This window comes from Hermetia illucens, chromosome 3, assembly GCF_905115235.1.
Source record: "Hermetia illucens chromosome 3, iHerIll2.2.curated.20191125, whole genome shotgun sequence".
NCBI classification, from domain to species: Eukaryota; Metazoa; Arthropoda; class Insecta; order Diptera; family Stratiomyidae; genus Hermetia; species Hermetia illucens.
In genome coordinates this window covers 141,170,453-141,182,729 of record NC_051851.1, presented here as the reverse complement: position 1 = coordinate 141,182,729, position 12,277 = coordinate 141,170,453, and the positions used below count along the sequence as shown (strand labels likewise).

The window sequence follows — 12,277 nt, the reverse complement described above, 5'->3', positions numbered from 1 at the left end:
CGACACTTGTCTAATCCAAACTCCATCCGAATATCACGGCTGAACATGTCTATTATTGGTAACAGACTTCTAAGATGGTTGTCAGTATCAGCATACAGCTTGATGTCATCTAAGTACATCAAGTGTGTCAGTTCGCACTTAGCACGTAGGCCATACTTTATTGCAAAACCATGTCCTCTAGCTTCATTCAGTAGCCATGAAAGGGGGTTCAGTGCCATACAAAACCAAAGGGGACTCAACAAATTCCCCTGGAAGATACCCCTCCGTATACGGATGGGCTCTAAGGTATTAGCACCCTCAGATATACGCACCGATAAGGTGGTATGCCACCCTTCCATGACTGTCACAAAAAACTTTATTAGTTTCGGATCAGTGCGATACATATGTAGGATATCGATTAGCCAGGTGTGCGGAACGCTATCAAAAGCTTTGGCATAATCGATATAGTAACTAAACAGGTTTCTCTGGCTTGTCCTACAACTACCGAGTCGATAATGAGTTGCTATTTGCAACCCCTTAACCCAACTTGGCAGCCTTTCTGACCCTCAGTCAGAAGGTTATTGGTCTCGAGGTGCGCATTGATCCTTCCACTAATAATGGACGTGATGAGTTTGTAGAGGGTTGATAAACAAGTAATCGGTCTTGTGTCTGCGGGGTCCTGCACCGTGTCCTTCTTAGGAATAAGGTAGGTAATCCCCGCATTGAGGAAAGGTGGAAATTCCTCCGGCCGACTCATGATCTCATTTATACTGCGTGCCAACCGACTGTGTACGCTGGTAAATTTCTTATACCAGACATTCTGCACCCGATCCAGACCTGGGCCCCACCAGTTCTTCGAGCTGTTTATGGCTCGTCGAACTTCCTCTTCGGTAACATCCGCAAAATTCATGCCAGGCGTATTGGTATGGCGGGTGCCTTCACCGGTGATCCACTTAGCATGCTCAGCATGCTGGGCGGGTAACCCCCAAAGTCCACCCCAATACACTTTCGCTTCCGTCGCCGAGAACTGTATTATCTGGATGCTCTGTTGGGATTCGTTGAGAGATCTGAAAAAGCTCCGCTGGTTCCTCGCGTATGTTGCATTCTGGACACGTCTGGAATGACTTGTGCCATACCGTCGTAACCGACTGCATATGACAGAAAGTTTCTGTTTTAGTGTGTCCAGAATTTCAACTACGGGTGTCTCACTGGGGATGGCATAGTTCCGGTAAACCCTCTGCACTTTATTTCTCATCCGTCTGCTGGCATTGCCAGTACTGATCAGAATCGTCTAGCAATGTCCTGCCTTAGTGAGTCCCGCCGACGTTCCAGACGAATTTTCCATGGTGGATCTCTTTGGTCACTCAAACCAATAACACGAAAGCGAATCTTCTGACCGTGCAATTTGATAGCCGCAACTGCAGCACAATACACGATTTGAGATAGAATTCCCGGAGTTGCTGGAGATCATAGAGCCTGGGAATACCTGGTCTATGCAAAGGATCCATATCCGAGAATTCTATACACGCTGGACGGTAGAGAAATGCTTCGGCGAGTACTGAACCTGTTGCCTGCGTGCGGCGTGGTGTTGTTGATTCCGCTGCCTCTGCCCCCATCGACTCTCGGTCACCAGTTTCCCTGATGACCTCAAGTCGAACACGCTCCCTGATGATGGCCGGGTCTGTGTCGCCGCGGGTAATAAAGCGGTACTGGTCTGCGACTCGCTGCACAGTCACGTGCGCGAATTGCTCCTGGTGGTCGTGGCGCCTAGACGTCGAACCGCCCCACGACTAGTGGTTTCGACGCCGTGCTGTCCATTACGGGAGCCCGACCTAGTCACCACATCAGACGACTCCCGCCGGTTATCCGTACCGCACCGCAAATTTCTCCTTATCATTGGATGGATTGCATTTTATACCTAACTGCCAGGTGTGGGATAGCTTCCTCAGTGAGTAATCTGCAAGACTGCAAAGTTCCTGCACTTTCCTCAGCTACCCCCTGATCCCTCTTTCTTTCACAACTGGACTTGGAACCGGCTTCAGTGGAGTTTATTATTATTATCCGTAATAAGAACGGTGTAGTGGCCGTATAAGTAACTTTACAAAATATCCTATAAGTTTTCAACTATTTTCGAAAAATGGAGTATTTTTAAATTAAGATAAGGTTAGCGAGTGGTAAAATGCAGAGATAGAGTGTGTGTAGTATATTCGAAGGCTTGAGCTTATAAAGAAGATTTCACAGAGATGAGAAACTGAAGTTTGAACTATTGGCTTAAGCCAGTAGTGGTATTTTTCAATCCAAACATACATATTCTTGTAATTTCAATCTAATTTCCATACATTCTTTCTAATAAGAAGGCTCATTTCGATAATCTTCTTACAAAAAAGCGAATTCATAGTGTAGTACCGTTCTTCGGGCAAACACCTATCTTTAGGTACCGTTTTATTACCAAGCAAAATTCCTGCAAATTACATACTAAGATTCTCATATTCCAACGGATGATTGAGGGCACTTGGCAAAAATCACGATTTTCTCATATACTCGTAATTTTGCGTGAATTACACCAGTTGAGTCATGTTTCTTGAGGACGAGAAGCCAAGCCAGCTATTCAACTGACGCCTACCTCTTGTTCAGTTACCTCTGATTTTTCAAGTTTCCAGCAGCAAAGCCAATATCCACTCTTTTCCTAGCAAACATGACATGCAAACAGTTCATAAGAGTAAACAACTTCTATCTTTTTTATGTAGCCCGACAGCAGAAAAGTCGGAAATGAAATCTTAATTATGGCGCTATGAATATTACGTTTAAACTGTAGCATTTGGTCCAGCACGAACTGGTATTTTTTCAGATGAGATGCAGCGGAATCTCGCCTCGTCCTTGATCTTTTGTTTTGATTAAGGCAATTTTCTCCAGCGCAGTACATTTTTTAATACGGTAGCTGAAAGTTGAGTATTCAGATTGGCGCTAGATATTAAACTAGACCTCCATACCATGCCCCGTCCATGCACTACGCCCGAATTTGGTGTGTTGAGTAGATTGAGCCCAATGTTTTTTCGTTACTTTTCGAATATCTAATTTATTTAATTATGTGCTTCAAGGTCTTGTGGAGTTGAACTTATAATGAAGCTGATTTTGTTTTCTTTGGAGATAAATTAAGTTTGATATTTTTAGTACAGATGGACGAGAATTAGAGTGCCTAGCGGTGGAGTTTTTGTTGTCCGTTTAATCGTGACGAGAAATAATTAGATCTGATAGACGTTTTTGGAACGATTTTGAAATGTTATGCCCTCTATTGTTATTGAGATGGTCAAATTGGTACCATATGGGAATGCTGTGTAGAAATTGAGGCGGTACTACTCTTACATTGTTCTAATTTTTAACATTTTGATTATTAGTGCCGAAATGTAATGCAGACTTCGTCGGTGTTGGATATAGATTGAATTTTTAAAAGGAATTTTCGGAAAATTGCGTAAGCACAGATACATAATGCCTAGAAATTTCAAAATCAGGAGGAGTCGACGGGACACCCTAGTGGAGCTGGACTGGGTATTCAAAGTTTTTTCTTTGAATTTAGTTCTTTGTTGTTATTTTAAATGAATGTAAAAGATGTCGAGAATATTGTGTCAAAATTTCGTCGATCGAAGTAAAATGCGAAGTTATGAGTATTTGAACGTCTGTTGCTCTTGGCCGAGTATTTTAGTGTGTCAAACTTCAATTCGTTTTTTTAAAAACTTGCAATTTTTTAAGTCGCTGTGTGCTATAACTCAAAATCGACTGTACCTATCATCATCATCATCAACGGCGCAACAACCGAGAGAACTTTTACACAGTTGCTAAAACATACCCAACTCTTACTGCGAAGTCAGTTTTAGTATCTACCAGTCGGAAGTGGACTATAATTGATACAGCATTTTCCAGAATAAATTAGTTGTCTAAATTATCATCATCAACGGCGCAACAACCGGTATCCGGTGTAGGCCTGCCTTAATAAGGAACTCCAGACATCCCGGTTTTGCGTCGAGGTGCACCAATTCGATATCCCTAAAAGCTGTCTGGTGTCCTGACCTACGCCATTGCTCCATCTTAGGCAGGGTCTACTGTACCTATGGTTTTTGTACAATGCTTTTTCACGTAATTCGCCAGGTATTCCGGGGAGCTTTTTGTTTTTTTTTTTGTTATTATAAATATTTACCAATTTGATCAAATTAGCCGATTTTTAGCAAAAAACAAATTTTTGGTTTGCAAGTGGCTCGAAAACTTGGAAAATCAAGAAAAAGAAAGAAAAATTCTTCCCGAGTAAGCTTGAGAAACATCATCTTTGATTTTGATTTTTCAGGTAATTCCATCGCGAGATCGTGTACACCCTGAAACAACTATTTCTTGAAGTGCCTTTGGAGATTCACTGTCACTCGTTCAATTTATAATTTTTTGCAATAGAAATTTCGGGAAATATTGTTTGATTATTTAATTATTGTATGAAAATTTCGTAAATAAGTTGGCACTATCTGTATTCGGAAAGAAATTTTAAAAACATGCCATTTGTTCACCGAATTAATTCTACCCCCCTTAAGTTTCTGATTTGAGTCTTGGATTTTCCGTGCACGCTTTTATAATGGCTTTATGAATAGTAGTTACGGTAGTGGTTAGAGCATAATCCTGTCGTATAGAAGGTCGCGGTTCAAATCTCACTGGTGGTAGTGGAATTTGTACTGTGATTTGATGTCGGATACCAATCGGCTCAGTCAAATCAGGGTAACAATCTTCAGCGAGTGCAATGCTGACCACATTGCCTCCTACGGGGTACTATAATCCCGTAGTGTACCGTTACATTCTTAAATGAAGTGTTCTAACACACTTCAAGGCCCTGATGGATTGTTGCGCCAACGGTTATTATTATATTTATGAATAGGCGATGACCATCTTGGTTTGCCGGAGTCGACCTGAAGAAGGGGGGAAAGAAATTATGCTGCATACATGAAATGAATTTTTCATCAGCTCGTCACTGAACAAAGCGAACGAAATGATTGATAGGCCGGGGAGTTGCTGACATTACACTTTTCGGAGCTCCGAACAAGCAGCTTTTACACTTGCATTTCCTTTTAAGACCGCCTCCCTCAAGTGAATGATTACACCTTTTTCCCTTTTACTCCAAACCTACGTTTTTGAGTTGATTCTCGAATTTAATGACAAATCCTTTAGTGTCCTTCCTACCGCTCTGCGTGCTTGCCGAAATGTTTGCATTAAAAATTCTACCGTATTCTTACGCTTTCCACGAATTTATTGAGATTGTCACACAATTTCCAACTCATCATTCATCCAGTCGACTACGAATTTCATCGTTTTTCCGCTAATTGTGCGTATTTACATAGATATTAGTGTTAAAGTTTTTCATCTAATATCTTTTTAAATTTCAATGCATTTTATGCCGATATTTTACTCATATTCCCCTGGAGGCGGTCGATCTGTCGATTCTCATCCAAATCTGCGTATTTATTGCATTTTGTAGCTGTTTGTATCCTTTCTACTTTTTCAACTAAGAACGTGTTTTTTCAGTTAAGTATACTTTGCCGAGGTCCGCGGCGTCACGTAGATGTCGACGTTTGCATTTTGTGGTTTTTACATATTCCGCAATTTTTTTGATTTATAAATGACTCCTTGTCAGCTCATCAACCTCGAACTTTGCCTTTTTTGTTTGAATTTTCCATATGTATAAATAGACGTATCAGCGTTAACCAGTTTTGACCTGATTGGATATTCCCCGTCCTACGGCGCTGCATCATTTCATAACTTGCTGGCCACATGCCGCTGTCAAATAAGTATTCTTCTGGCACATTCCGATTCAACCTTGTAGAAAAACATTTCACTTTCGTATGTGTGATTAGAAAACTCGTAATGTACTGTATTAGAACCCAACATTTTGAAGACGATTGCTTTCCCAAAAGTCTCCGGAATAAGGTATATTTCTCCTATTTATTTGTTGAAGGACTACTTCTGTCGTTAAACAACTTGACAGCGTTCAGAAGATCGACCTTTTGGGTTCCTGTTTCATTTTCGTCTACTTTATTCTTATATTCTACGACGGAGCGAGCCTCATGTGGTGCTGGTTACTAAATGATATCTGTATAGTATTGACCCTTTGTATATTTCAGTTTTTTTCTGGTTGAAGTGGCATTTAACTGCTTGTCTGTTCAGCTCCTACAGTTGTTGTTGAGGGTGACTTATCGCCGCTGGCGGCAGACTATTCTAGGCGTAATGTCGCGATCCATGTTTCTGCCTTGCGCAAAATATGTGTGGGGCAATGGATAAATGGTGGCAACCTGAAAATTTGGAAACTTTACTGCTACCGAAACATCAAGAATGCTTCGGATAACGACTGACCTCACGGCAACAACCTTTGGCTATTGAAAACAGACTATGATTGATTTCTGGAAAGGGCATGCGCTCCTCGATAGGAGTATCGAGTGGCCCTAGAATGCTCGCTTTCTCTAACTTGATCGGGAATTGCAGCGATATAAACTGGACATTCTGGTCCTAAACGAAATAAGATGATGGGATTCTGGGGGGTACTTCTCTTCCTTTTGCGGCAAGGCTGACATTCTGGTCCTAAACGAAATAAGATGATGGGATTCTGGAGGGTACTCCACTTCCTTTTGCGGCAAGGCTGCCTGAAAGCCAATTTCTGACAGACTTCTAATTGCAAGATCCTGGTCCAGGTTAAGCAGCATCACAATTGTACAATGCTACGCACCAACGATCTGATTTGCATGCCAAGGTGGGATCTAACAACATCTTGCTCGGACATGTGATGGGGAAACAAGGTCTAGCCTACTATAAGACCAGCTGGATTTCAACTGACCGACACCGTACAAGCAATCAGATCTTCGCGATCAACAGTCGATTGAGGAGTTGTCTTCTAGATGTGCTGCTTCCACTCGCGCGGGAATCTTGGCAGTTCGAGACCTTTTCCGGAGAATGAAAGAAAGGGACGATCCCAAAGAAGGGGACCCGTTTTCAGCGAGACAGTTGGATCTCCAGATCCGCAGATCTCCCTGGTATCGCAAAGATAATAGCTAAATTAATTCTGGGATGCATTAACGGACATCTCGAAAGCTTGATCGACAGAAAACAGACTGGTTTCCGCTCGGCATTCTCCTAAATTGACCACATCAACACCTTATGGATCATTTCGAAACAGTGCGCAGAGTGTAGATCTTCGCTGCATCTGCTCTTCATCGATTTCAAGAAAGTGTTCGAAAGCGTAAATAGGGAATGTATCTGGATCTACGTAAAAGGGGCATTCCAGAGAAACTAATATGTAGCTATTATCAGAACGACATATGATAACGCAAAATGTCACGTGCTCCAACGAGGAAAATTCTTGGAGGCTCTAGTGGTCCAAAACGGAGCGCGCCAGGATTGCATCTGGTCGCCGATTATTTATTATTATTGATTATGCTGTCTTGTCCGGATGACATTTAGGAATTCAATGGACGATGGTATCTTGCCTCAAACACCTCGACTGCACTGATGACATCTGCTTGCTCTCTCGCCGGATCATTGGCCTTGGCCAAATGGCTCTGAATTTGGAAAGAGGGGCTAGAAGAGTTGGACTGTTGGAAAACACCAACAAAACCAAGGTTCTCCGTCTGACGAACTAGATGTTGCTCGACTCATAAAAAATGCTAGGTCCGCTTTCCCTACCCTGTCTAAAATCTAGAAATCCCGTTGTCTCAAAACCAAGATCAAGTTGAGACTGTTCTGTGATATTGCTTTTTCTTTGTTGCTATACGGGAGTAGCATATGGATACTATCCGAAACGAAGAACTTGATCAGCGCACGGGCCTGGCGCTCGTACACACTCTGACAGGAAGACACAACTAACAGTGGATAGGTCATACTTTAAGGAGGGGCGACAATCACCAGCTATGACATGCAGTGGAATCCACTCTCCCAAGATGGTCAACGAGTGGGTCGCGTCAAGGGCACTTCGCGCAGAACAGTAGAGCACGAGTGCGAGCGTCTTGGGAAGTCGTGGGGATGCTGAAGAGCATTTCAGATAACTGGCAACGGTGGCGCGTAGGTGTGATTGACGTATTATACCTCACCAAAGGGTAAATGAAAACTATATATATATATATCAGATTGTTACCAGGCAAGGCGTACAAATTGTTATACATGCCACAAAGCATTTGAAAAAACACCGGTTCACGTTACGTTTTTCATCCGCCCTCGGTCCCATTTTATTCTAGGGGTAGACAAAAGGTAAGCAAACGTTAGTAACTTTTGGAAGAACAATAAACAGTTGCAAATACAGATGCAAACGCATCTTTCATCCTTATTCAAAATACTACGTCTGATTTTCGAACTTTCTTGAAGATGCAAAATTCTCTATCCAATTTATTACATATATGTTAGAACTTTCAAATTAATTCGTCCTACAATTTACACCATTTGATTCTCAACCCATCGTGTCATGCACCGATTTTAACCACATTTTCTCCTAACAAATGATGAGAAATTTTAACTTTTTTCCTTCAAATTTGCGTATTTACGGTGAAATCAATCTTTGAAGTTTTTACGTCTAATTTGCACATTTTACAGAATTTTTCTTTGTTTTAAACCCCGCATCCTTTATACCCCTTCTTGGTTTATTTTCTGCTCGAGTTAGCTTTTCGTCATTATGACTAACAAGGATGCAAATGAGGGTGAAAACGAAATCCTGAATAGGATGAGGTTCCAGCTCTCCTATTACGTCAATGAATTTTAATTTATCAGTGTTTTGGTAAAGGACACCGCGTCGTAGGTTGTTGCTTGGACCGTTTGGATGTTTGGTTTTATAAACGGGACAATTCTGTCAAGAAATTGTCATAAATTCTGAGTCCGTATATCTTTCTAACTTTTAATATTTCTTACTCTCATTTTTGGACTAGGAAGCCGTTGTTAATTTGCCAAAAAGGAATTGGAATTCGTATAACTTGTATTCAAATTCTAATCAACATTCTATTTGCAGCACTAATTGACAATTAAAGAGTTGAAACGGCAAACGTCTAATTTTTTTTCTTTTTTTTTTCAGGTGAGTTCCTTCCTACGTAGAATGAGTTGATATCTCGCTGTTTGAAAAGACCCACGAGATTAACGTAGCAGTAAGTAATAAAATTCTGATATAATGTTATCATAATGATTGGACTGGACTGTTAGCTTTTCCCTGTTGCTACTCCAAAATATATCCACCATAACCAACGGATGGGAATGAGAGTGAAACTTTTTGAGTGTCAGGAAGTAACTAAAAGGTTGACAAAATACCGAAAAGTGAAAGCAAACTTTCTGAAAATCACAATATTCAAAGGTCATTTTCACATTTCAACAACAATATATTACCATTTTATTTTACCAAATCAAAAGAAAGAATCTTGAGAAAATTGCACAGGAAATTATAATTAAATCAACATCGCACGCAACGAATTACGAATACTTCCCGAACCGAAGCGAATTACTTCAATTACTCCGGAACATCTCCCATAATTGTACCCCAATTGCTTCCAAAATGTCTCCGTAATGAACATCTTGAGGACTGACAGACACTCTCGTAGCAGTGTTGGATCCATTTCCATTCTTTATTCATCCGCCGTCAAAAAAACTGAAAAACTCTACCCAAATCTTCTCAAGATGAAACAATGCAAAATGAAAGATGAAGAGAAATATTTTTCGACATTTCGTTGACGGTGATTGTCTGTTTTTTCGAAAATGGCGAAAATTCTTATGTAACCAATTACAATCATTTGACTGTTGTTTGCCGGCGCAAGTATGTATAATTTCTCTCGAATCATGGGAAACTTAGAATAGCCAGCATCCGCGAGCAGGAGTGAAATATATTATTCAGGAAGTCAGTCAAAGTTACAAGAAAAAGCCATAAGAACCGTTCCCCGATGCACTGCTATTGTAAGATACTTGCAGTAACGAAACGGATAGAAAGAAGATGCTGCAGAAGAAGATTCCTCGTTCGTTATAGATAAATATATAAATGGCGTAGTTTCAGGTTACATCATTACTTATTCATATTTTTTTGCTTGGAAGATGTAGTTGAATTGCAAAAATGATCACAAGAGAGCAAGAAGTGGATTCCCGTTTTTACGTAAGCAGAATAGATTTGATGTGGAAGGTTGCTGCGAATGCCAGATGCAGACAAGAGTGCTGGAAGATCTTGGCAGATGCAATTGTGGTCCATGGGAAATTAGTGGAAGTCTGCCGTAACGTACCTCTGTTATGGATTCACTGAATAAACTTTTCATTCATAAACTAAAGGATACAACATTGTGAATCTAATTTTTGAAGTTTTAGATAAAAGCAAATGTTAGTATTTGAAATATTTTCACCTCTGGTTATTCTTTGACGCGCTTGTTTTAGCAGAAATGAAAGTATCTTTTTTTTTGTAGAGTACAGAGGTGAAGAAATCGTATGATATGTTTGTAGATGGGTTAGAGTTGTAGTAGAAATATCAGGAATGAGTTTGTTCCTCCACCGACCCCTCAAGGACTCGACGTTCTTCTGGTGTCAGTCCAGTCATCTCCATGCCTATATTTTATACATTTAGCCGATAAGTTCTTTAGCGTTCTACTGCATAACAGATGTAATCGCAAGTAAGTCTATTGGAATAATGTAGTCTCTGGGTCTATTGTCCATCTCGTGCCAGAGAGCCCTTTCGAGGAGATAATTGTTGACCAACCTCCTCGGTTGATCAGGAGTCATTATTTTCACCAATAGGTCTTTGATTCACTGCCAATTTGTGAAGTTGAACAACCAGTTCCATGCTCACAGTGAACACGATTGTTAGAACAGACTGCGCTCGTTGGCAGGCTCCCCCGGCTTGGATATGCCATCTCGGTCTTCAACCAGCCTGCAGTCGATGAGCCTTTCCGTCACCTACCTTATATTATAGAAGGCTAATAGGGCGATATGATGCGTGGCCTTCTAGTCGATCATTTTTCCACGCGTCTCGAAGGCTTTCCCCAATGGGTAAGATCTAGTTTTGCCACCAGTTTCAAATTTTTGCTGGAGCTACCATTCGAATTTGAATTCTTGTTATTGTGGATTCTTCTTCTTCAGCCTTTGTCCCGTTCACAAGCGGGGTCGGCTCGTCGTGATCGGCTTCGCCATTTGGCTTTAGCGAATGCCTGATCTGGGTGCAACCTCAAGGCTTTCAAATCCCCATCTAGCGTATCAAGCCACCGTTGTTCAGGTCTGCCTTTTGATCATTTACCATCGACTTCGCTGTTCAGACCAATCTTGGCAAGTGAATTCTCGTCACGAATTGTGAATGAATTGTGACCATACCATCGAAGACGCCTTTCTCGCAACTTTTCCACGATCAGTGCAACCCCATAACGATCCTGGATATCCTCATTTCGAATGTGATCTAAACGTGTGACGCCACTAGTCCAACGTAGCATCTTCGTCTCCATTACCGCAAGACGCCGTTCATTGTCTTTTATAGTTGGCCAACACTCAGAACCATAGAGAGCGACTGGACGGACGACATTGCGGTAAATTTTAGATTTTAGAGTTGTGGAACGCCACTTCATCCAGGTTGCGTTAATGCGTGAAGCAATTTCATAACGCAGTTCTCCATTGGCTGATAGCGTTGACATGAGGTATTTAAATCGTTCTGGGCAGATCACTGCCACTGACAGTGATTGTGCCTATTTCATGGGGATCGGTCGTCAAAAATTCAGTTTTGTTTAAATTCAATCTGAGACCGTGTTGCATGAGGCGATCATTCTATTTTTGAACAAGTTGCTCGAGATCATTTTTGCTATCAGATGCTAGGAAAACATCATCTGCATAAAGCAGTGTGTAGGGCGCTGGACGTTGGATATCCCGTGTGACGGTGTCCATAACAAGAACAAAAAGGAGTGGTGAGAGGGCGCTTCCTTGATGAATACCTACAGAGACACGAAGCGGTTTTGATACACCCACCATACTTCGAACTTTACTTTTCGGATCGTGGTAGAGCAATTTAACCCAGCGCACGAGTTCTTCTGGCACGAAGTGTTGTCGTAAAGCATACCAGATGAGTTCGTGTGGTACACGGTCAAACGCTTTCTCTAGATCCAGAAAGGCAATGTAAAGAGGGCGATGCTTCTCACGGTGTTTCTCCATGAGTAACCGCGCAGCGTGTATTGCGTCAGTAGTTCCGCAATTATTGATAAATCCGGCTTGATTCACGGTTATTTCAACGATTTCGCGAATACGGTTGTCAAGAATGCGTTCAAAAATCTTCATGGTTTGGGAAAGTAACCGG

General features: G+C 41.5%; 1 protein-coding gene across 6 annotated transcripts in view; it reads left to right on the top strand.

Moving 5' to 3' along the window:
- LOC119652405 overlaps positions 1-12,277 on the top strand; it is a 421,555-nt gene that overhangs the window by 72,138 nt on the left and 337,140 nt on the right. For 2 of the 6 annotated variants that reach the window (XM_038056517.1, XM_038056512.1), the window contains one exon: positions 9,053-9,122. The exons of the other annotated variants lie outside the window; for them this stretch is intronic. The gene's annotated coding sequence lies outside the window, so the exon portion shown is untranslated. The remainder of the gene's footprint in view (positions 1-9,052; positions 9,123-12,277) is intronic. 6 annotated transcript variants of the gene reach the window in all.